Below are 24,296 nucleotides of genomic sequence, written 5' to 3' on the forward strand. Positions count from 1 at the left end.
ATTGCAATAAAAACAAATTAACACGGTTATACAACATTTCTGTCTGCTCATCGAATCTGATTCACCCTTCTGTATCACTCCGCCCACACAGAGCCACAGCAGATCAATAAACTCACTACAGTTTGACAAATATTGCAGCTGTTGGAAAGCATAATGAACTTTTAAGACTTTTAGGTGAGAATGTAGTTGTTTAGAATGCAACTATGCAGTTTGTTTATAAGGATAGTGCCTGTTTAAAAGTAGATTCAGCACGTCGGCGGCCTTTAGCCTGAGCAGAGCAAAGACGGTTGACGTACCGCCACAAGATGGCGACGGAGACCGCATAACAAGTTAGAAGGACAGCGTTCTCGTAGTGTTGAGCTTTAAACTACAGCTGAACAAGTCATTACGGAACAGGTATGTGACTTTCTAAATCGATCTCTCTGTTTTATATGCTGTAGTGCTGTGTTTATACCACAGAAACGGCTAGTGTTCGCTTTGCTGTGGGTGTATCGGGGTTAATTAGTGTGATAGCCTGATTGCAACAGTGAAATACTGGTAAATCTCTGTTGTTTAATGGGGTTTCACGCCTTATAATCTTAAAGTGTGAGTAAAATTAGCTGTTTTGCCATCACTGTCAGCATTATGCTAAAGAATCACTCAAATACTAGCTCTAAAGTGACGTTTGTGAATTAGTTTCTGCTGTTCTGAGGTCAGCTGCAGATGCGAATGAATGGCGGAAGAAAATAGTTCCTCATACAAATAGGTTTTTGAGCCTCTCCGTGTTTGTTTTCTTTATACACGATTAAGCCGTCAAAACTCTTGTATTAACGCAACATCATACTTATAGCAGTGCGATATGGCATTGGCTTTGTATTATATAGTCTACTTGTATATCTACTCGTGCTTGCTCATATGATGATGTTTAGTGTCTGTTGTCATCCTGTTGTAATGTTATCATTTGAAGCCCACCCAAAACAGCCCAGGCTTTATAAATAGCTCCTTTATTGTGACTGTTTCATATTTCAGGCTAAATTTAGATCAGTGGCTGGAACTAAACAGGGAAGCATCTTAACATTACATCTAAATGCAGAGTGATTTCTTCCAGCTATGCAAGGACAGACTTGTTTTATCATGGCTCTCATTACAACGGAGAAACTTAACCTTGTGCCCAATGTTAAATTTAGCCTCAATATTACTGCTGCTGTTTACCTTCTGTTTACTGTGGATATAACAACCAGACACACACTACAGTAGCTACAAAATACAGTAATGTTGCTCATATTCATTATATTTAATTTGATATGAGAGGTATTGTGGATGGAGTGTTTTACAGTTGAAGTCGTGCTCTTTTTGGTTCATTTTATACATGATAAACTTTATTTATTTGTACAATGAACTAAATTATAAAATGTATTTATTATATTAATTTATTAAATCAATATTATTCAATCGAAACTTGTATATATTATGTTTACATTTTTTGATGACACATAATACATTATTCATTCATTCATTTATTCATTTTCTTGTCAGCTTAATCCCTTTATTAATCTGGGGTTGCCACAGCTGAATGAACCGCCAACTTATCCAGCAAGTTTTTACGCAGCAGATGCCCTTTCAGCCGCAACCCATCTCTGAGAACATAATATAATATAATATAATATAATATAATATAATATAATATAATATAATATAATATAATATAATATAGTATTATTTAATATAATTTGATATAATATAATATGATATAATATTATGCAATATAACTAATAAAATATATATATGTGTGTGTGTGTGTGTGTGTATGTGTATATATATATATATATATATATATATATATATATATATATATATATATATATATATATATATATATATATGTGTATGTGTGTATATATATATATATATATATATATATATATATATATATATATATATATATATATATATATATATATATATATATATATATATATAGGGTTGGGATTCAAACTTGGGACACCCTGATGTGCTACTGCACCATATGTTGGTGCACTAACCACTCCACTATTGCGCCAACAATATAGTATAATATTCATATTGTCAAGATAGATAATATATAATTTACTATTAAGTCAGATTAAATAAATAAACGGAATGCTTTATATTTTTTAATTATTATAATAAATGTCTTGTATAATAAATAATATAATATCATTTTACTTTAATATAATACATTTTTGACTATTCATATTGTCAAGATATATAATATATAATCCACTATTATGTCAGATTTAATAAACAGAATCTAAGAATTCTTGTAATACATTTTTTAATATAATATAATACATTTTTACTTCTATATAATACATATTCATCTTTATTTTGCCAATATATATATATATAATATATAATCCACTATTATGTCAGATTAAATAAACAGACTACATAATAATTTTATTATAATATAATATAATATAATATAATATAATATAATTACAATTATACATACCTTATTATCTTTAATAATGTTTTAAATAAATAAATAAATAAATAAATATAATTAATAAAGAGAGGAGTATTAGTCTTATCTATATATTAAAAATGGTTTATAGTATACAACTGTGTTTTATGTATTAGGCATTATTTTGGACTACTCTTCTCAAGATGTGTAATATATAATTGATCATTATATCAGAAATAATAAATGAAATATAATTAATGAAATATAATATAATAATATATAATTGACCATTATATCAAATATAATATAATATAATATAATATAATATAATATAATATAATATAATATAATATAATATAATATAATATAATATAATACACCATTTTTTTTTGCCCTTACATACTTCATAAACTGGATTCATTTAAATAAAAATAATAATATAATAAAATATAATATAATATAATATAATATAATATAATATAATATAATATAATATAATATAAAACATTATAATATTATATAATATCTAACTGATCATTGTATCAAATATAATGTAATATAATATAATATAATATAATATAATATAATATTAATTATAATGTAATATTAATTGTAATTGTAATATAAAATAACATTAATGTATTAATTTAAATAATAATAATAATGAAATATCAATTTATAACAATATATACAATAAGAGTATGTTTTAACCTTCACATTTTCCTTTTCCTTTAACTAATCATAACCATTTTTCAGTAATTATCACTGAACTTTTCTCGCAATGTTGTCAAGACACACTCCAGGGTTGCCACTCCCTCTCACACGTATTCATATTTCAAGAGTAATTTTTATCTCATCATGACCTGACTATTTTAGCGCTGGCCTTTAGGGATTATGTGTCTTCATTGTTGCGTTTTTAGCGTGTGATGGTGGTAAAGTGTGCAGCTGCTGTCTCCAGAGATGCCCACCGAGGGCTCAAATACAGTCAAAATACCAGCGCTCATTCCAGCTGAAGTGGGACACACAGCAACAGTAACCAGAAAAACACTCGCACTGTATACACGAGGCTTACAAGTGGAAACAAGAGACGCTGTTTAACTCGTAGTGACCAGCAGAACATCTTTACTGCAGTAATCTACATTAAATGAAGCCTACTCTGTACATTTACATTTAGTCATTTAGCAGAAGCTTTTATCCAAAGCGACTTACAAATGAGGACAAGGAAGCAACTTACACAACTAAGAGCAACAATGAATAAGTGCTGTAGGCAAGTTTCAGGTCTGTAAAGTCTAAGAAGGGAAGTATTAGTAGTATTAGTATTTTTTTTTTTTTTTTGGGTACAGTTAGTGTGATATTCAGAGAGGCAATTGCAGATTAGGAAGTGAAGTGGAGACTAAATAGTTGAGTTTTTAGTCGTTTCTTGAAAGTAGCGAGTGACTCTGCTGTTCTGATGCAGTTCGGGAGTTCATTCCACCAACTGGGCAGATTGAAAGTTCGCGAAAGTGATTTCTTCCCTCTTTGGGATGGAACCACGAGGCGACGTTCATTCACAGAACGCAAGTTTCTGGAGGGCACATAGATCTGCAGAAGTGAGAGCAGATAAGAAGGAGCAAGGCCAGAAGTCACTTTGTAGGCAAACATCAGAGCTTTGAATTTGATGCGAGCAGCAACTGGCAGCCAGTGCAAACGGACTAGCAGCGGAGTGACATGTGCTCGTTTAGGTTCATTGAAGACAACTCGTGCTGCTGCATTCTGGAGCAGTTGAAGAGGCTTGATAGAGTTAGCTGGAAGCCCAGCTAGTAGAGAGTTACAGTAATCCAGTTTGGAGAGAACAAGAGCTTGAACAAGGAGTTGAGCTGCATGTTCAGATAAGAAGGGTCGGATCTTTCTGATGTTATAGAGTGCGAATCTGCACGATCGAGCAGTTCTAGAAATGTGGTCAGAGAAGTTTAGTTGGTCATCAATCGTTACTCCAAGGCTTTTCACCATTTTGGATGCAGTAATGGTTGCCCCATCCATCTGGATTGAAAAGTTATGGTGTAGAGTCGGGTTGGCAGAAACTACAAGCATTTCCATTTTTGCGAGGTTCAGCTGAAGATGATGATCTTTCATCCAGTGTGAAATATCCAACAGGCAGGCTGAGATGCGAGCTGGAACTGAGGGACTACAGGTCTGCTGAATCCAGGCCCGGATTAAGACCTCAGGGGCCCCTGGGTACATTGTCTTGTAAGGCCCCCTACCTGGCCGCACCCCTATAGTTGAATGAATAAAATAAGAATAATATAATATTTTTTAAATAAAATAAACCTATAATTTGTTGCCCACATATTTAAATAAATAATATATAGTACATATGTATTTATAGTCTACAAAGATTTAACTTGCAGTTGTCTGAGCAAAGTAGTTTTTACAGAGAGGGAGGCACCTTTATTAAGGCTAAACGTTATTAAATACCCACAAGACACTTGTGACTTCATATCACATTTGCATTATTTATTAAAAATGTTTCCTTCCTGTTCAAAATAAATATATTTCCAATCTAATATGTTAAGGGGAGATCAATCACGTCAAAAGATGTTACTGTGCGTTTTACGAGGTGCGCCACTGAGGCTGTAGTTCTGACTTGCTCTTTACTCATTTTGTCTCTGTCAATCAGGCACCGACAGGTGCCTGATTGACGTGAACAGCTTATTCCAACTAGGTGTGCTATTTGCAATTAGCCTAAAAAGACGCTCCAAGAGTCTTTTTTTTCTCCCCAGTGCGCATGGGCCCCTGGGCCTGTGCCCATAAAGTCCATTGGTTAATCCGGCGCTGGCTGAATCCCCGATTCTGATTGGCTGATGAATGTGGCATAATTTTTTTAGATAAACATTTTGAGAAGCAAGTATTATTTCCCCCATTTATTTCTGCTTTTGAATTTCATTATGGGAGCTTGATCTTTCTTCCAACAACGTTTAATCTTGAAAAGTTCGAAAAAAAGGGACTTTTATGAACATTTAAATAGTTTAAAGTGCTACAGTATATTGCTTTCCTTCTTAGACTTTACACACCTGAAAGTTGCCTACAGCACTTATTCATTGTTGCTCTTATAGTTGTGTAAATTGCTTCCTTGTCCTCATTTGTAAGTCGCTTTGGATAAAAGCGTCTGCTAAATGAATAAATGTAAATGTAAATGTTGCTGTTGTATTATGCTACAGAAAACCTTGCTATAAGCTGCCAGTCCATTTTCTGTTTACAGATTTATTTCTCTCTATCTTATTTCTGATACATTATAATATCTGAAACGACTAAATTGTCTCCTCCATCTGGGGCAGGGCTTGAAATTAACTTTTTTACTTGGTAGCACCGGTGCTCCCAACTTCAAATATTTAGGAGCACCAAAATAAATTTAGGAGCACCAGAAAAAAATTAGAAGCACCCACCAAAAATGAATGAGCACCGCTGCAAATTGTTTTTTAAGGGATTTATTGTATTTTAAAACAACATTAATAGGACTGACAAAAACCAGAAACAACTATCTAACTAAAGCTGCGAAAACATTGATATTTGTGTGCAATAATTCCAAAATGAATGCCTAATAATTAGGCCATAGAATATTAATGATGATAAAAAATGACAATAATAGTAACAATGATTTCCATTTCTCATTATGATACTGCCTTGAATGTGCATGAATGTAGGTTATCTGCTATAAAAAGTCTGTTACTTTATGAAAAATAATTGTATAGTTTGCATCAAACAAAAATGAAGCATTGCAGTAAGAAATATTTATTTTGTACTGCTGTTTTTATATGCATGTCAATTTAATAAATAATATTTCTGCTACAAAACAAACAAAAGATTATAATAAGTCATTCAATTCAATGATGAAAGCTGCAAAGCAGTCATCAGTAAATAAATAAAAAAATAATACACACCTCAAAAAAGAATAGAGAAAAGAAAGAAAGTAAAGTCTCACTTCTATCACTCTTTAAAAGTTTTGGTTTCAGTTTGTGTCAATTTAAAGGTTCAGTCTGAGCTGATCTTCATTTTTCTGTGTTAGTGGAAAAGCTGGCGAGTCAGCCGACTCAATTTATGAGCAGGGAGAACAGGATTCTTGCGCTAACCATCGGCGCAATACCGGTCTTTGTTATGAGCCGCAGTTTCAGTGTAAACTTAGTAAAGGCGAGCTTCTTTGGCGATGATATGTACAGTATTAGATTTGACTTTTAGCGGATATTTGCGCTGAACGCAGTGAACGCAACGCATGGAGATTCGGGCGCCTTCTCCAAGAAGCGCGTACTCGATTGATCTCAGCTGGCGGATCATTATTCACCACGTGACGTGTCATGATCGCTCTCATCTGCGCCTCAACTTTAGGTGGGGTTTGCAAACCTGTGTGCTTTAAGTTTTCACTCTTCAGCCGTTTGCATTTCCCGTGGTCATAAAAGCTCCTTCCCTGTCATCTGACAGCGGAATACCTTGAGTGAATGACAGCTAATATGAACCAATATAGCGGCAGAGAAGAGCGATTCAGCACGTTTTTACAAAAAAATCAAAACAGGTCGCACTACAACCATTATCTGCAGTCGCACTAATGCGCCCAGATATATTATGAGGTCCCATAGATTAATTTTCGGGCGCATATGCGACCAAAATGTTCGCAATTTCGAGCCCTGTGGGGTAAGGACTTTCCTCCAACCTGGAGAAGGTTATTGTGCCATCTTCAGGTTGGAGGAAGGTCCTTACACAGGTGGAGGAGTTCAAGTATCTTGGGGTTTTGTTCACGAGTGAGGGAAGGATGGATCGTGAGATTTACAGGCGGATTGGGGCAGCGGCAGCAGTAATGCGGTTGATGTACCGGTCTGTTGTGGTGAAGAAGGAGCTGAGCCGAAAGGCAAAGCTCTCAATTTACAGGTCCATCTACATTCGTGCTCTCACCTACGGTCATGAGCTTTGGGTCATGATCGAAAGGACACGATGCAGAAAATAGAAAAATATGGCGATGGAGCTTCTACTGAGAAATGCGAGGCCTCTACTAAAGGCTGGTTTATACTTCTGCGTCAAGTGATCGGCGTGACCCACGGCGCATGCAACGCGCGTAGCTGTGCATTCATACTTCTGCGCGCTGTTTCTGTTGCTCTGCAATAACACCTCTGAAACGCTAGTTGGCAGTGATGTGTTTATGTTTTGCTGTGTCAGTGTCGAGTTTCTTCGCTGGTGTTTTGTTTTTTCTGAATGCTTCCTGAATGTACAAGTGGCTCAAACTCGCTCATTTTGAGGCAGGAGCCGGCGGACATGCAACAACTTTAACCATGAGGTAAACACAAAACAAAACTTTCCATCCGGAGCTCCTTCACGAGACTCCACACTTGTAAACAATCGCTCCATTGGGTTTGCACGGCTCTCTGTCCCGCCCACACTCGTCAGCGCTACCAAGCCGACCAATCACAGAGCTTGCGCTATGCATCATTGCAACATGTAGTTACATTTTTGAGAGGTGCATGTCAGCGACGGCCACGGCGAGGGCTATGCATCCACGCGTAGGCCGCACTGTAGCATGTGTGTGCACTTGACGCAGAAGTATAAATCAGCCTTAAGAGTGAGAACCACTAAGCTTCTTTTGGAAAGTGAGAACCTCAAAGCCTCTACTGACAGGGAGAATCGCTAAGCTTCCACGAAAAGTAAGAACCTCAAAGCTTCAATGTCCACCAAAACGAGATTCGTGAATGAAGCAGATGTTGACTTTGACTTTTGACTTTGGGTTGTCAGACATCCCAAGTCTGCCCACAAACGAATGATAATTGCGTGTCTCCCGCCCGGTCCTCAAATATGTTGTGCACCCCTCTCTATCGCATCCCTCCCCGCTCCTCAGATACTTCGCACAAACCCTAAAACTCCCCCGCCCCCACCAACATTTAGATATTTTGTCGTGAACTATGCCACATTACACGAGAAGAAACGATTGAATCTTGTGTCATGATGTTCAGTTGTCAATTTTGACTCCCCACGACACCCTAAGTCAAGGAAATGGTGCTGAAATTGTGTGATCTGACCGGGGCTTTATAACTAGCTATTGGAGACAAATTACTTTTCATTTAATTATAATGTTTATTTGTATACTGATTAGTTTGGGTTTCACAGTGACGTTGTATGTTTTGGTCACGTGGGCATAACTGGCACCTGCTCGAACATATAAAGTGTGTGCACAATCACACAGGTAAGGAGGAGAGAAGGAGAGTGGGGTAGTCGTATTTTTTGTTGACCGCAAAACGGCATCGCAACGGCATACGCAACAACCATCGCAACAACGATAATAGGCTCCATACAAAACAGGTATTCAACCCACAAATTGCTGTATTGTTTGTCATGCTTCAAGTTTACATAAAGTTTTCCTTATAACATCTTGGGCTCAATGTGTCTGTCTTGGAGATTCAAAGGACCCTCATTGCCTCTCTAGCGACTGAAAGGAGGCATCAGGAATTCGCAATACTAGCCAATTGAGTGAGAACACTATCGTTCTGCCCAATAAACAGTCTGTTGTACAGTCTGAGACCCACTTTATATCATATATCAATCAGGCAGTGAAGATAGTTGATTTTGAAAGAAGACAGACCTTAAACGCTGTGATTTTGTAAGAGCATACAGTTCATCTGAAGTGCTTTAACTGAAAATGAAAAGTTTTTAATTTAAGGACTGTAATCTAGAGGCATTTACCTTTCATATAAGCTACTTCTGATACCAAATGATCAACTAGAAGTCAAGTTGTTCCTAAAACTTGAATAGGCGACAAGACTTTTTGTCAGGTAGTATACAAGCCCTGAACGCAGCTTTTTTTGGGGTTATTCAGTCACGTCTGCAGGGACAGAAATCCCAGACAGCTGAGCCTGAATCAGACTCATTAAAAACACATGATTCATTCCCCATGACACAAACCCTGGAAAGACCAGAGCTCACATCTCAGAGGATCAAATCTCTCTCCTGCACTGCGAAAGTCATGCTCACAGTCTTTTGCTCTCATTTTCCAGTGCTAAAATCACATTTTATTTCCTATAAATGCCTTACTTGAACAGTAAACTGACTTTAGATGTGATATGGTGAAGCAGAGTAGATGATACACCTTGTGTGTGCTTTATTTTCTACAACCCCAAATCAAAAAAAGTTTGGACAGTATGAAAAATGCAAATAAAAAAAGAAAGTAGTGATTTCGTTATTTGCTTTGACTTGTATTTCATTGCAGACAATACAACAAACTTTATTTAATGTGATCCTCATGAATTTTATTGTTTTTTTTATTTTTTATTAAATAAACATGCAATTTTGGTTCTTGCAACACATTTTAAAAAAAGTTGTATCAGTAAAGCATTTACCACTTGCCGTTCCTTTTCACAACACTTAAAAGATGTTTTGGAACTAAAGACAACAACTGATGAAGTGTTTCAGGGGTCATTTAGTCCCATTCTTCCTGCAAACAGGCCTTAAGGTGGACAACAGTACGGGGTCTAAATTGTCACATTTTGCACTTCAAAATGCACCACACAATCTCTATTTGAGACAGGTCGGGACTGCAGGCAGGCCAGTCAAATATTTGTATCAATTTCCACCACAGCAGGACTTTGTAATGTGTGTGTCCCTGGAAAAGAAGGCAGCATATTGTGCAAAATTGTATGTGCAAGGATTAAATAATATTGCCTTACATTTTTTCGTTGTATCAAATGAACTTTCTCAACTTTCATCAATCAAACAGACAGAAAATATTAGGTTAAACTGTATAACTTTAAAAAACTTTGAAACTTGATTAGCTTAAAATAATTTAAAGCAACATAATTAAATTAGTTGTCTTGACTGTCTTTATTTTTTTTACAGTGTGGTAACCCAGCAAGCATTTTTTGTTTTTAATATATGTCTAATAGACGTCTAAACATAGTCGTCTTACCTAAAACAAGACTAAATTTGGGCTGTCAGTAAAAATCTAAGAGACGTCTAAGAATAGGCCAATACTAGACTAGCCGTCAAATAAACAGAAATGAATGACCACACATCTTAAATCTGTCTATTTGACGACTAGTTTTGGGCTATTCTAAGATGACTATTAGATTTTCACTGACAGCTCAAGTTAAGCCTTGTTTTACTCAAGCTGTTTACGTTTAGATGTCTATTAGACGTCTATAAACACAAAATTGTTTGCTGTAGTACTGTAAGTAAGCAGGATTATTCACTTCACCTTGATCTGTTGAATTATTAAAAAATAATGCACACCCGAGGTTTAACAGCTATATTAAGGAATAATTGACAATGGGCTATTTAAGTGTTAGAAAATAAAGTATAGGCGACTCAGCTTTATTGGTACCAACACCTCAAGGCTGCATTATTAACAAAGACTAGAATACACAAGACGTGTCACTCGTATACTTTTGAATAGGGAAAAGTGTAGCGGTCAATATGGCAAATGAAGCCCCGCCTTCTGGTACATGAGCTAATCAGCAATCACTATATGATGAATAAAGCCCGCCTTCTAGTACAAGAGCCAATCAGCGATCTCTATAGAATGACAATTCTCTGGGGGGGGGCCAGACCAGACGTGAATTTTTGCAGATTTTGTTTGATACGAACATTTAGAATTGAAGCTAAATAGACTATAAATTTACTAAAAATAAATTTTATTGGTTATTCGTAATATGAAAATTTGATGTTTCCCCATTGAAACAGAATGTCTAAGCATACTGCCCGAGAGACATTTCAAAGATGGCTGCCAAGTGAAATTACTTGCCTTTAAGGGTGTTTGTTATTATCTAATAATTCAACAGACTTAAATTATTCTGCTTATACTACAGTACAGTTACCACATACAATGTTTGCAATCGCATTGTGGTATATTAAGTAATAATCAATGACTGGCCATTGAATTAGAATATAATGCACACCCGAGGTCAAATTTTTTATTCAATGCACTCATAATTCCACTCATACAATTGTAAATGCACATTTGCACTCAAACTGTAACAAATTTAGGAATAATTGATGACTGGCCATTAAATTATTATAATATAATGCACACCCTAAGCCGAATATTGTCTAATTATTTAGTGCACCGGAGTCAAATATATCACTCATACAATTATAACCATATGTTTGCACACACTCAAACTGTGATATATTAAGGAATAATTGATGACTGGCCATTAAATTATTAGAATATAATGCACACCCAAGGTCAAATATTTAATAAAAATTCAATGCACCAGAGTCAATTATTCTACTCATACAATTGTAACCACATGTTTGCACTCAAACTGTGATACATTTAGGAATAATTGATGTCTGGCCATTGAATTATCAAAATATAATAGACACTTAAGGTCGAATATTGTCTAATAATTCAATGCACCGGAGTCAATTATTCCACTCATACAATTGTAAACGCACATTTGCACTCAAACTGTGATATATTAGAACATAATTGATGACTGGCCAATAAATTATTAATTTTATGCACACCCAAGGTCAAATATTTTATAAAAATTCAATGCACCGGAGTCAATTATTCCACTCATACAATTGTAAACGCACATTTGCACTCAAACTGTGATATATTAAGGAATATTTGATGACTGGCCATTGAATTATTAGAGTATAATGCACACCCAAAGTCAAATATTTAATAAAAATTCAATGCACCGGAGTCAATTATTCCACTCATACAATTGTAAACGCACATTTGCACTCAAACTGTGATATATGAAGCAATAATTGATGACTGGCCATTGAATTATTAGAGTATAATGCACACCCAAAGTCAAATATTTTATAAAAATTCAATGCACCGGAGTCAATTATTCCACTCATACAATTGTAAACGCACATTTGCACTCAAACTGTGATATATGAAGCAATAATTGATGACTGGCCATTGAATTATTAGAGTATAATGCACACCCAAAGTCAAATATTTTATAAAAATTCAATGCACCGGAGTCATTTATTCCACTCATACAATTGTAAACGCACATTTGCACTCAAACTGTGATATATGAAGCAATAATTGATGACTGGCCATTGAATTATTAAAATATAATGGACACCATTGGCAGAAAATTATCTAATAATTCAATGCTCTGGTCTCAGTTATTCCACTCATACAATTATTACCACTTGTTTGCCCACACTCAAACTTTGATATATTAAGAAATAATTGATGTATGGCCATTGAATTATTAGTATGTAATGCACACCCAAGGTCAAATATTTTATAATAATTCAATCCACCAGAGTCAATTATTCCACTCATACAATTGTAACCGCATGTTTTCACACAAACTGTGATATATAAGGCAATAACTGGGACAATTCAGCTTATCCTCTGGTCTCTACAAGTAAATCCACTGTTCAGATGTTGTATTTGAGACCTTATGTGTTAGGTTTCTGTCCTCAAACTGCTCCCGTATGCAGTACACATCTCCTCCAAAGCCTTCTGTTGTGTTTTGATGTGATTTTTAACTGTTGTAGCTGTGAAATAACTAAACATTCAGCGTAGTGATACAGAGCTGTAACACGCTCAAAACCTGCCAGAACTACTTTAGCTGTGCATTTAACAGAATGTTCGTCAGCCAATCAGAATCAAGCATTCAGTTTACAGTGCGACTCAAATGCAGAGAGTGTGATCTAAACTCCTCCTCTGTTTTTGAGAGCTCAGCGTTTTCCTAATACGTCCATAACGCGGGTCCGCTCTGATCACGACTATTCTAGTGCTCCAGACTGACAGCGGCCATTGGAGCAAATTAATGAGCCGGGACTCTCATCACTTCTAATTAGAAACCACACTAAAAACTATTTCTGGCCTGTGTTCCTATGGAGGGAATTCAAGCCTCAATCACACTGCAAATATAGACTGAGAGTGTCCAGTGTGGGACGGCAACATTAGGAGTGTGCTGTAAACAGTGATTAGTTGACTTTAAAGTGAACAAAATTTACACAATTATAAAAATTCAGTAAAATTAACTTAGCATTTCCAAGTTACAACAGGTTTACGCATTTTATTTTTAAGTCAACTTGTTGCTTTTAAGAGATTTGGTTTACTCAGTTAAAGTAACACCTCACCTTTTACAGTGGGAGCACTAAAATAGTTTATGCATATGAATAAAGAGTATTATATAGTGTGGTACATTTAAATAGGACAAAAGAGACTAAAAGGGGGTGACACGGTGGCTCAGTGGTTAGTGGTCGTCTCACAGCAAGAAGGTCGCTGGTTTGAGTCCCAGCTGGGTCAGTTGGCGTTTCTGTGTGGAGTTTTCATGTTCTTCCCATGTTGGCATGGGTTTCCTCTGGGGAATTGATTAACTAAATTGGTCGTAGTGTGTGTGTGTGTGTGTGTGAGAGAGAGTGTGTGTACTGAGTGGTTGCTTAGGTGTTGCTAGGTGGTTACTAGGGTGTTCTGAGTGATTGCTAGATGGTTGCTAAGGTGTTGCTAGGTGGTTGCTAGGGTGTTCTGAGTGGTTGTTAGGTGGTTGCTAAGGCGTTGCTAGGCGGTTGTTAGGGTGTTCTGTGTCGTTAGTAAGGTGTTGCTAGGCAGTTGTTAAGGTGTCCTAAGTGGTTGCTAAGGTGTTGCTAGGGTATTCTGAGGGGTTGCTAAGGTGTTGCTAGAGTGTTGCTAGGTGGTTACTAGGGTGTTCTGAGTGGTTGCTAAGGTGTTGCTAGGTGGTTGCTAGGGTGTTCTGAGTGATTGCTAGATGGTTGCTAAGGTGTTGCTAGGTGGTTGCTAGGGTGTTCTGAGTGGTTGTTTGGTGGTTGCTAAGGCGTTGCTAGGCGGTTGTTAGGGTGTTCTGTGTGGTTAGTAAGGTGTTGCTAGGCAGTTGTTAGGGTGTCCTAAGTGGTTGCTAAGGTGTTGCTATGGTATTCTGAGTGGTTGCTAAGGTGTTGCTAGGTGGTTGCTAGGATGTCCTGAATGGTCACTAGGCACTTACTAAAGCATTACTAGGCCGTTGCTTGGTGTTTGCTAGGCGGTTGCTAGGGTAATTTGGGTGGTTGCTTGGGGCCAAAAAACCTTTGACCCCTTGTAGAAGTCATAGCACACCATTCCCGATAAAACCGGACGATTTGAACACACTTTCAAGGGTCTAGGACGAAAACTGCAGGACTAGTTTTGTGCCAAAATATCTGTCCGGAAGTAAAAATAATAAACTGGACCTGGACAATTGTCATGGTGGACTTTGCCTAAGGCAAACCACACTAATAAAAATTTAATAGGGCAGTGTCGTGTTGCAGTGGTTAGCACTGTCACCTCACAGCCTGAAGGTCACTGGTTCAAGTCCCGGCTGGGCCAGTTGTCAAGTCTGTGAGGAGTTTGCATGTTCTCCCCGTGTTGGCGTGGGTTTCCTCCGGGTGCTCCAGTTTCCCCCAAAAGTCCAAAGACATGCGCTATAGGGGAATTTAATAAACTAAATTGGCCCTAGTGTATGTGTTTCCCAGTACTAGGTTGCAGCTGGAAGGGTATCCGCTGTGTAAAACATTTGCTGGAATAGTTGGCGGTTCATCCTGCTGTGGCGACCCCAGATTAATAAAGTGACTAAGCCAAGAGAAAATAAATATTACAAGTAGCGTTTTCTTTCTGCTATATTATCATCAACTTTTTACATTAACAACAGTTCTGAGTAGATTTTAGTTGGTTGCCATGGAGGTTGTGGCTGGTTGCCAGGGTGTTGCTATACCAGTGTTCTGAGTGTTTAAGATTTAATTTCAATATTTAAACAATTTTTGTATTTCTGTTTTGTTTTCATCATAAACTCTTACAATAACAACTCTGGCCTACCATATAGATATTAATGTGATGCTATGGGGTGTGTTTCAGAAAACCATCGTTAGCCAACTAAGGTCGCAAGTTGCGTCGTTACAAACATAGTTTGTTGATTTGATGTTTCCCAAATCTGTCATTCCATTGAACATTCGCAAACTGTGTCGCAAACGTGTACACTTGCAACTACACTTCTAGAGCTGTAGTTAGAAACATAGTTCCTGACTGTGTTCTATTCCCACTTATCCCCCCTGTGCTCTATTCATTTAGAACGGTCCAACATTTAAACTTGGAATGATTAAAGAAAAAGCATTAAAGTCACCTCTCTTAGGTGTAATTTGCTGTCAAAGGATTTTTACAGTTCAGTTTTAGCGATCTTCATGTTTACAATTGTGCTTCCTTCGCAGTACACCTTGAAAACATTGATGTCATTTTGAATGCAGTCGTGCCGCATTTAAAGCCCCTAATATGGATTTTCGAAAATGATCTTCAAGCAGCGTGTAACAGCTGTAATTGAATGAAAACATTCAGCTGAGGTTTAAATCTGAAAGTGCACCATGTTTTAAACTATTGATTCTTTAATGAAACCATCAACTCAGAGTCGAATAAATGAATCGCGTTGGGTTCGGATCTTTTGAACTAGTAGTTTGCAAAATGTGTTTGTGTGTTATAAGTTGTACTGGACCAGCGCGGCTTGTAATCACGTATATATTATAAATCAGTGCTTGTACTGTATCTCTCAGGTTAAATCTGCATGGGCTGTTTACATATCACATCCAAAACCACGTTGAAAACGTGACGCGTGCTTCTTCCTTGAGCGATATAAATGCGTTTCTGAATCTTCTGCTTTTTGCCTTTGCTAAGACCACAATCAGCTGTTCCTCACACGCGGCGAGGCCAGTTTTCAAAATAGTTCAGCTTTTGTGTGGATTAACATCTGAATGTGTCGCTGTTATTAGGGTTAGCGTTAAGAGTAGATCAATATGCTGGTGTTTAACTGCATTGCTTTATTGCATTCCTACGTTGGGCTCTCACACACTCTGTGCTACTTTATGACCATGGTGGGTGTTTCTTTGTCTTGTGCTAAACGCTGTCGACCAATCACAACAGACTGTGTCATCTGATTAATCAGCGCAGATAAGCCTCACGCAAAGGAGGGGTTCGGGAATTAATCATATGGGAGGCGTTGGGATAATTAGGTAAAAATAAATGAATATTACAAGACAATGAAATTGTTTTTTGACCATGCATGCAGATCAGCCTGCTGCTGGAGACACCCAAATCTAAGTTATGACCTTTTATAATGCATAATTGGGGCTCTTTAAGGAATGTATCTGTACTGGAGGCCTATATGACATGGGCCTGCTGGTTAGAACATTTCTGCAATGGTTTGAATGTGTCAAATTTAAAAGAAGCCCTAAAAAAACAACAATAATATTCTATTTAATAATAATTAAATGATAAATTAATAATATTTATTTTGATAAATTTTTTTCTTTTCTTAATAAATAGCCTACTGTAAATTACAACCATTAACGATTCGATTTATATGATTCATATATAAGATTAGAATACGTGTTAGCGAAGTGATTTTATGTCTTAGAATAGAATATGGCATAGGGCTGCTCGATTTTGGGAAAAATCATAATCACGATTATTTTGTTCATAATTGTAGTCACGATTATTTCAAACGATTATTAGTTGTAGTCAAAATTATTAGCACTCCTGAGAATTAAAAAAATAAAAATAAATTTCCCAAATGATGTTTAACAGAGCAGGGAATTTTACAAGTAATTCCTCTAATATTTTTTCTTTTGGAGAAAGGCTGATTTGTTTTGTTTTGGCTTGAATAAAAGCAGATTTAAATATTTTGAAACCTCTTTTAATGTCAATATTATTAGCCCCATTAGGCAATATATAGTTTTGATTGTCTGCAGAAGAAACTACTGTTATACAATGAACTGCCTAATTACTCTAATTAAGCCTTTGAATCACACTTTAAATTTGAATGTTTGTATTTAAAAAATATCTAGTCTAATATTATGTGCTGTCATCATAGCAAAGATAAAATAAATCAGTTATTAGAAATGAGTTATTAAAACTATTATGTTTAGAAATGTGTTGGAAAAAAAAATCTTCTTTCCATGAAACAGAAATTGGGGGAAAAGGGTTGCTAATATTCAGGAGGGCTAATAATTCAGACTTCAACTGCATATATACAGTTATTTTCCACCCTGCAAAGACAAGAGAAATAAATACAATAGAATAAAAATATTAAACAAACTGTGCTTTGAGCATCTTCACGGTAAGAAAAACACTTTAGCTACAAAAGTCTTCAGTCAAGAGCACTGAGGGATTTTCTCGTTGTTTTATCAATAATGATAAAAAAGGCGGCAGTAAGAATTGCGCGCTGTTACTTTAATGGTTTCAAGAGTTCACACTTAGATGATGATTGATAATAAGCAAGTTTGTCATGCTGTCCCGGGAGAGAGCCCTGAGCTCAAAGGTTCTTGAGTGCTGGGCTCCCTCCTGTTTGGAGGGCGAGAGCGGAGCCTTGAGCTCAGGTAGATCTCGACAACTCCCCCTTGATAAAAACTAAAAATTTAATGCTATGAAAAGATATGCTACATGGTGAGAGATTAACTGTAGTGCAAAATTTAGATTGATCAATTCACTTGTTGTGCATGTTTTTGGAATGTGGGAGGAAACCGGAGGACCCGGGGAAAACCCACACAAGCAGGGGAGGAACATGCAAACTACACACAGAAACGACCACCGGCCAGTTAGAGGACTAGAACCAGTGACGTTCTTGCTGTGAGGCGACAGTGCTAATCACTGGGCCACCGTGCTGCCCTATGGAGGGAAAGGTGAAGAGGTAGGGGTGGAAGGGGGGATTCTTCAAATCGAAGATGACTGTAGTGAAAAAACCCCGGCTCTTTATAGTGGGTTAGGAATGGCCTGATTGGTGGATCATGCATGCTAATGCAGAACCAGCCGTGTTCAATCATAATCACGTGCTCCTCTCGAAATTAGTTTATGAATAAACTTCACTTCGCTTTCACGTGTCTTTTGATCCTTATTACAAAATGAGGGTTAATATATGGAAGACCGAATGAGTCAGACTGCGCCTATTACAAAACGCGCGTCATCCCCAAAACGCTGGTATTTTCAGCGTTTAAGACGAAAAGACCCGGCATTTTGCATTGCAAACACCGCAATTACGGCGTTTTGCAGGTCAAAATCGGCGCAAAAACGTGACCTTTTTTCATGTGACCTGCGAAAATACCGGCATTTTGGGGATGACACGCGTTTTGTAATAGGAGCAGTTTGACCCATTCGGCCTTCCATATTAGTATGAATAATCACTAAACACCGCATTTTGACACCTATTTGACCTTTAAGCGCTCACGTTAAGATGACTTCAGATGTCTGCGCTCTGCCCGTCACAGTGTGCAAATGAGACCAAGTGCAGACCGCATGCCTCTGACTGTCTGCGCGCCGCACACACATAAGCATGCGGTCTTTCGCGCTTTTAAGAGCAACAAGTGAGGAGAACTGGAAAGGGGGCGGAAAATAATGGAATAATCGTTTATCTCGATTAATGATTTTTCATAATCGCTAGAAGCCAAAATCGAAATAGAAATTGGATTTTCGATTAATTGCACAGCCCTAATATAGCACACTCTCTGTGTTTGTAAAGGAAACATATATAAGCCCTAAATGTGACGTTTACATATTTCAAATAATATGGAAAACAATTGCATGTTTTTATCAAAACTAATATTGGATTTGTTTTAAATGGGTGTGCATGTAAAACTAAACAAATTGCACAAAAACATTATTGGATTTTTCTCTAAATAAGTAGTTTCTCCACCCCTTTTAGAGTGTTTTGTACCATTTTGCTATTTAGACAGTGACATTCATACACATTGAGCAGCTTTATAAATATTGAAATAATTCAGATTTGATTGTTTTTTTATTCTTTATTTCCAAACCCCACATTACAAAATAACAGTGTTTGAACTCTGACATGTACAGAGAGCTCTTGGCTTACAGGAAGACACTTTTACCAAAGCAGGTCATGCAGAAAACAGTGTGGAAGGCCTCCAGCGTCGTAGCACCTTTGTGGGAAAATCGTCAATAAAATAAAAGCTTTAAGTCTTGTTTTTCTTTTCTCTGAAGTCAGTGCAAAAATATAAACAATGCATAGAAATCCCTTTGCAAAATACGTCTATGGTTTTGCTGCTGCTGTAAAATCCCATGAGCGAACCCAGAGTTTTTGCCCTTGAAATCCTGGATCCGGATTGGTTGTTTGTTTTCCGGGTCGCTCTCACACAAACACATCGGCTCAGCATGAACACAACACAATCTGCAGGAATTATACAGGGAGAAGCTTCAGATATTAGACATAATGTGCTTTGCATTCAGTTTTTTTTATCGTCCAACATGTTGTTTATATGCAGTCGGCTTACATTTAGAGGTTGAAGCTGCAGGAAGAACCGAGAAAGAGGAAAGTAGGATCTTTTCTAATGTTCGCACAGTGTCTGATCTATTGGAAACTCTTGATATCTAATTACCTGATCAATAGAGGGACTGTTGTGAAGTATGTTGATTGTTTTATTATTATTATTATTATTATTATTATTATTATTATTAGTGATGCTTTAATTGATCGGATGGAGATTGGTATCGGCTGATAATAACATTTCAAGTTTCGATCGGTACTCGCTGATCTGGTCAATCTCATGAACCAATCACAAGTGTTTGTTTATGACTTTACAAGGAGCGGTGGATCCGGGATATACATCAGCAGCACTACAACACATGAGCAACGTTTCCAAGTTGCATTGTTAGTACTATTTCTTATAATCTGTTTTATTTGTTATTTTTTTGTAAAGCTGCTTAATTTAATCCTTCATTTATTATCTTGGGTAAGGTGAGATCTCATACTTAGAAGGAAAATGTGCTTTATGTAATGTTAAAGTTATGTAAAGCTGAAGGTATTGAAATCGGTACACTGTATCGGCCGATCACCATGTCAGAATCAGTACTCGGTATCAGCTGCAAAAATCCTGATCAGAGCATCCCTAATTATTATTATTATTATTATTATTATTATTGCTATTATTATTAATCACTAGCACCATAGAAAATAATAAACATTACTAGTAATAATTATAGGTATTATTATTAATATAATGATTTACTAGTACTTTATATTAATAATAATAATAATAATAATGATGATGATATCATAATAGAATTACTATAAACATGATATCAATATTATTATTAATATGATTAATAGTAACATATTAATAAAAATAAGTGTTATTATGTATTTATTATTATTTTTAATATGATAAATAAGATTGTGAAAATATTGTTGACTGCTTTTACTAACACTGGAATTTATTCGCCCATTCATTTATTATTGTTGTTATCATTAATACTATCAAATATAGTCATTATTATTACTATTTTTATTATTAACCATTATAATTGTTGTTTACCATCATCAATATTAATATTAATATATTAACATATTGATATAATTAAAATATTGGTATAATTAAAAAGAATAAACAATAATAGTAATAATTATCTATTATTTTTATTATTATTATTATTATGCATTCATTGTTTTATTAGTATAAATAAAATAATAAGAATAATAATAACATCATCTACATCATTATAATTAGTAATAATAATAAATTCATATTCATAATCAAATTATATAATAACAAACAACATTATCATATAATAATAATAATAATAATAATAACAACAATAACAAACATCATAATCATATATAATAATAACAACAATAATAAAAATATTAATCATCATCATATATAATAATAATAATAATAATAATAACATCATCATTATCATATAATAAAAATACTACTACTAATAATAACATCATTATCATTATATGATAATAAAAATAATTAATAATAACAATACCAGACATCTTCATATATAATAATAATAATAATAATCTTTATAATCATATATATATATATTTATTATAATAACAACAATCAACAATCATCATCTTCATCATCATCATAATAATAATATATAATTTCAACAAAACTTAAGGTACTTTTTTCTACTACTTTATTTTCTTTACAAATAGACTATATACTATATATATATATTTTTTTTTTTCAAAAATATGGCCAAAGTGCAGGAGGTTTGTGTAAAGCTGAAAAATAAAACTGCATTTTCATAGAAAAACCCTTCATGTTGACGGGTGAGGAGTAATAAACTGTTCACTTCACACTCTGCACGAGACCAGAGTTGAATTGTTTCACAGCTTTTCTGTACAAATACAACAGAAATGGACTTTTCTAGCGTTTTGAAAACAGCCAGAAACCCTCGCGCTACACAGAGCTTCGGTTTAAAGCCGTGACTCAGAAAAGTCAGGAAACAACAGGAGTTAAGGCACCGATTGAGGCACGGTTCATATGCAAAACATACATCTTTCCACATTCCTGAAGCGCTTCCATACAGTCGCTGAAATCTGTCCGACACACACTGTACAAAGTCTGACGGGTAAACCCACTGCCTTAAAATTTAGTAAATTGAGGGGTGGCATGGTGGCTCAGTGGTTAGCACTGTGGCCTCACAGCAGGAAGGTAGCTGGTTCGAGTCCCAGCTGGGTCAGTTGGAGTTTCTGTGTGGAGTTTGCATGTTCTCCCCGTGTTGGCGTGGGTTTCCTCTGTGGGGAGTGGGAATGAGAGTTTATGGGTGTTTCCCAGTACTGGGTTGCAGCTGGAAGGGCATCCACTGTGTAAAACATATGCTGCAATAGTTGGCGGTTCATTCCGCTGTGAAATAAAGACTGAGCTGAAATTACAACAGAATTACTTGTATTTTAAGTTCAAGTTAAATCAACTTGTCACTTTTAAGGCAACGGATTTACTCACTTTTTAAGTCATCGTTTTGTACAGTGCAAAGGCAGATTTACATCAGATACTGCAATCATTCTCACACACAATGTGCAATAATGGCATTATAAACAAAACAAATATATCCTCGTGTCATTGCAAACCAAAGTAGTCTGCTATTTAGTCCGCAAGCAGATGTCGGAGCTATATTTGATGGTGATATAATAGTGATATACCTCAGCTGTTGCCTGTAATAATCATGCAGTCGTTTATATTTAAACCAAGTGTGATTGTCAGCGATAATAAAGACATAAATACTCATACAAACAGTCATCCTGACACTTATAAAGCTGTTTTTTAAACCTAATTTGGTAAGACTTTATAATGAGGTCTATTTGTTTATGATTTTAAGTACTGCTGTTCACTTTTAGCATGTTATTTTTATTATTACTTTAGAATATTCGATTTTAATGTTTTTTGTAACATTATTTGTATCATTAATTAATTTAAGTAATTAATAATTACTCCATTTCTGTCAAATTTCAAACAAAAATTTTCAAACTAAAACTAAAATTGTCTTTATCTGTATTAATATCTATTGAACGACTAAAAATCAGGGTTATGAGCAGAGGTCTGTTCTTCGTACGTGGATTACTCAGTTAGCTGGATTTGATTAGTGACGATTTGACACGATCCAGAATCATTTCATTTTTCAAAACTGATCTGAGAGTTGTTGTCATAGCAACAGTTCTGCTAGCTCAATCCTGGTCTGGAGCAGGTTCAATTCATGTAAACAGGATTAGATTGGGTCAGTTCAAGCAAAGATAATACTAATAAATGTACCAAATGCTGATATTTTCTTACAGTAGTAGTTATAAACACTGGGCAAAATAATAAATATTTTTAAAACTATATATATATATAACTATATATATATATATATATATATAAAGTTATAGTTATTAATAAATAAATAAAGTTATATATATATATTAATAAAACGTATGCAATCTGCACCAACGAAATGAAAGTACAAAGACTGCCACCTGCTGGTGCAAATTGAAAACTTATTGATATGAACTTTTTAGATCGCTTTCGTAAAATCTGTGTATGATAACAGGCATGCACAATATGTGACTTTTTAAAAGCAATAATACATTTATGCAGTCATAAACATGTTTTGACAGTTAATATGACACGGATTTGATGCTTCACAAAAGCTGCAGACGCCTTTACCAATATCAAATATTGTAAACATCCAGTTATTCTTTACACAGAATAAAAAACGGCTATATAAATAATACTACTATAATAAGGAAAATCCGCTCTAACTGTAAAACTAAATAAAAGGCTCTTGACACATGACAGGGCCAAGCATGCAGCCCACAACAAAGGTGTAAAGTTATTGCGTATCATTTTAACAAACCGTTTACTACGGATTTTATGTAATTTAGCTCACATGGATAATTGAATATTAATCAGATGATGTCATTACGCTGCTGTGCCATCAGCCAATCGCTGCATTGCTGATCATGATTTCGAGGATCGATAGATCTGTCCTTCACAACACACACATCAATCTCAGATCAGTTTATCCAGACATTTTAATCTGATTTACGAACTTGTTTGAAGAACCAAATTAGCCAGAGGCCAGATCCAGGATCTGCCAAATCATCTTAAATCATTTAAGTGAGGTACGAAAAACAGACCCCAGGGCTCCGAACCGGTTCAAGGAACGGAAATAAAAAAACGAAAAAAAATATCAAGTTTATTTGTTCTGTATAGAAACGTTTACAGTTAAACGGTTAATAACATTGTTTAATCATTCTCTTTACTATTTGAATTGGGGAGACAAACATCATTCATTTAATGCATGTGTATAAATGCGACGGTGACGCACACAACGTGAAATGCCCGCGAAGCGGACGTTATAAGTGAGAGTCGTTACTGGTGCGATGAGCTTGTTTTAAAGGTTACCGAGAATCATGTACAAAGGTATGTTTCGGTTTAAGTTTCTGTTACTCAAACTTGTATTTATACTAAATGAATTATTGATTGTCGATTGTTTTTAGATGGGTCTCTATAAGTTTTTTTAAGTGGTGCAAAGAAGCACTACAACTGAACACCACAAAACAAAAGAAATGGTAATTGATAATTTTTTTATTTTATGGAATTTTTATGAAAATTTGATGCTAAATATAAT

General features: G+C 35.5%; 1 long non-coding RNA gene across 9 annotated transcripts in view; it reads left to right on the forward strand.

The window, feature by feature from the left end:
- Positions 1 to 24,296, forward strand: part of LOC141379469 (uncharacterized) — a 171,322-nt gene continuing 147,026 nt past the window's right edge. For 2 of the 9 annotated variants that reach the window (XR_015519096.1, XR_015519091.1), the window contains exon 1: positions 59 to 396. This is a non-coding gene — a long non-coding RNA (uncharacterized LOC141379469). Of the gene's footprint in view, positions 397 to 24,296 lie in introns of all 9 variants that reach the window. The other 7 variants (XR_015519090.1, XR_015519088.1, XR_015519087.1 and 4 more) reach the window with 7 other exon arrangements.

The sequence above is a fragment of the Danio rerio genome, chromosome 20 (assembly GCF_052040795.2).
Source record: "Danio rerio strain M-AB ecotype USA chromosome 20, GRCz13ab, whole genome shotgun sequence".
NCBI classification, from domain to species: Eukaryota; Metazoa; Chordata; class Actinopteri; order Cypriniformes; family Danionidae; genus Danio; species Danio rerio.